The 2,953-nt window shown below is 35.4% G+C and overlaps 1 pseudogene; it reads right to left on the bottom strand.

Moving 5' to 3' along the window:
* Positions 1 to 528: 528 nt before the first annotated feature.
* Positions 529 to 647, bottom strand: LOC118609281 (annotated as a pseudogene).
* Between the last annotated feature and the right edge of the window lie 2,306 nt (positions 648 to 2,953).

The following is a 2,953-nucleotide window of genomic DNA, read 5'->3' as shown; positions in this document are numbered from 1 at the left end:
GAAAGTGCATGGGCTTTGGAGTCAGATGGATTCAAGTTGAGATGCTGGCTGGAAGACATTTTAAAAAGCCTTGGTCAAATCACTCTGATCTGCAGTTTCCTCTTTGGTAAAAGAGGGATGGTGATAGAACCCTTTCCAAGATATTGCAGAGATTACATGAGAGGAAGTAGGAAAAGCAGCTAGCATAATTAAGAACATATGTTAGAAAGTCAATAATTGTTCCCTGTTTTTCTCACTCTTGTCAAGGAGGATGTACTTTTCCAAATAGATTCAGTTACATTGTTCATATGTTCTGATACATCTTTGAACACATAGGGTCACTGTAGTTAGCAGCTTGCAAATATCTCTATTACTGAGCATCACTCTCTTGAAATTGTTTCATTTGAGAGTTTACACTATAAACATCTCAGGAGCCACACTATGTCATTGCATCTCTGTATCCTACTAGCTCTGTGCCTGGTACATTGTCTGTATTTAGTAAATATTTATTATTATTATTATTTATTTATTTGTTAATTTATTTTTTTACACCTACAGCACCTGGTCTTCCTAGGTGGTCTCCCATCCAACTACTAACCAGGCCCAAAACTGCTTTGCTTCCGAGATCAGAAGGAATCGGGCTTGTTCAGGGTAGCAGAGCCGTGGAATGCTAAATATTCTTTAAGTAAATTTATTGTAAAGAGAGCATAGAGGATATAACAGGACTGAACTGACAACATTGTGAACTTCGCTAGTGTTCCCTAAGCAGTGGTTCCCAACTTGGCTACACATTAAAATGATGTGAAGAACTTATAAAAAATAAAGGTGATAGCCATACATTATACTCTGCGACCAACCAGGTTAACAGAACTTAATTACGGAGATAAATAATTTTTATTTTAAAAAATACTCTGAGTAATTCTGATGACCTTTCAGGTTTAGAAACCACCATCCAATGATTGGTAGTTATCAAACTACACCCCTTAGACTAGCTGCACCAAGACCATCTGGGACAGGGGCAGCTTTGTGCAATGCAGACTCCCCAAGAGAACCAAAATCTCTGGGCATGGAGCCCAGAGATCTGCAGGCCCAAGAATTTTGGGTGTATACCAGGAAATTTGGTGACCTCTGTGCTAAGTGATCAGAAGATTTTTTTTAATTTCTTAAAACTGAAAGCTGGAAGTGAAGTAAGTAATTACTTCTTCAATCAGGAGCAGACCATTAGAATCTCCTGGAGAGGTTTTCTTCAAAATAAGCATCACTTTCCAAAATGAAATGTGCTTTTTTGGTAGGGGAGGGGAAAGTTATGTTGAAATGTGGAAGACTTTGAAAAGATTACAATAATCTGGCCCACACTACTTTAAAAGCCATTTTATTTCAACATCTTAACACATGTAAATGGGAGAAATTAGTAGCAAAATTTCTTCTGCGAAGATTAATGCTTTCTATCTTGAAAAAAATGCCATTTTTTTTCCTCATAAACAATGCGAAAAGAAAGTCTCTACTTATTGATTCAAGAAAGAGCTATAATTTTCTATACCTAACTTAATTTTAAGCTTTCTAATTCTTTCCAATATTCTTACCTGTTGGCTTAGAATGAACCCACTGTCTGCCTTTGCAATGAAAATAGTCCCGAGCTGATGGAGAACAGTGTAACAAACTAGCACTCTGCATTGACTTAGAAAGTGCCCTATGACATGGAAGTGATTGACTTTTTTTTTCAAATACCATTTAACTAACTAAGGACCTGAAAGTGCCTGGTAGCAGCCCCTAGAAGGAAATGAAGAATATAATGTTTAGTAGTTTTTCTTCAGAAGGAAAAGGTATAAGCAAAAATGTTAGTTATGATATATTATCATGGCTAGTAAATTCAAATATTCATGACATTTCTTTATGAAATTATGACATATTTCCAAGTCATTGACAATAGATATAGATATATGGATATATATACAGATTTTTACATATAAATATACAATATAATATAATATAAATATACAATAAAATCAATTTATATATGTATATATATAAAATGACCTCATGTGTACATAATTTGCCCTAATCCTTATTTCCCAAAGATTTTCTCCTGGACTTTCTTCTTAAAGTTTTATACTTTTATATCTTACATTTAAACCCATAATCTATTTTGAGTTAATTTACGAATAAGTTGTGAGTTTTAGGTTAAGGTTCAATTTTTTAAAATAGATGTCCAATTCCTCTACCACCATTTGTTGAAAAGACTATCCCATATCCATTGAATTGCTTTTGAGTCTTTGTCAAGAATGAGTTGGGCATGGTATTCTACTGCTGCTGTAAAAATTCATCATGAATTTAGTGGCTTAAACAGCACAGAATTATCATCTTATAGTTCCAGAGGTCTGAAATACAAAATGGATCTCACTGGGCTAAATCAAGGTATTTCCAGGGCTGCATTCTTTTTGGAGGTGATAAAGGAAAGTCTTTCTTGCCTTTCCTAGCTTCTAGAGGGAACCTGGGTTCATTGACTCATGGCACTCCTCCATCTTCAAAGCTAGCAATATAGCATCCTCAGTCGCTTTCGCTTTCTGACTAACTTTTCTGCCTCTCTCTTCCACTTATAAAGACCCCTGGAATTACATTGTACTCACTTAGATAATCCAGGATAATCTCCCCTTCTCAAGATCTTTAGTTTAATTTAATCACATTTACAAAGCCCCTTTTTGGCATTTTACCTAACATAATCACAGTTCTGAGTGTTGGATATACTTGTAGGGGGCTATTATTGTGCCAACCGTAATTATACTCGTGTGAGTCTATTCTGGGTTCTCGATTTGATTCCATTGATCTATGTGTCTATCCCTCTACCAGTACCACACAGTCTTGATTTTTGTAGCTGGACAATAACTCTCAAAATCAGGTAGCTCGATTCCTCCCACTCTATTTTTCTGTTTCAAAGTTATTTGACCTAGTCTGATTCCTTTGACTTTCTATATAA

This window comes from Rousettus aegyptiacus, unplaced genomic scaffold (genome assembly GCF_014176215.1).
Source record: "Rousettus aegyptiacus isolate mRouAeg1 unplaced genomic scaffold, mRouAeg1.p scaffold_m13_p_10, whole genome shotgun sequence".
Classification (NCBI taxonomy): domain Eukaryota; kingdom Metazoa; phylum Chordata; class Mammalia; order Chiroptera; family Pteropodidae; genus Rousettus; species Rousettus aegyptiacus.
Note: the sequence above shows the minus strand (reverse complement) of the source record. Positions and strands in the feature narration are given on the sequence as shown.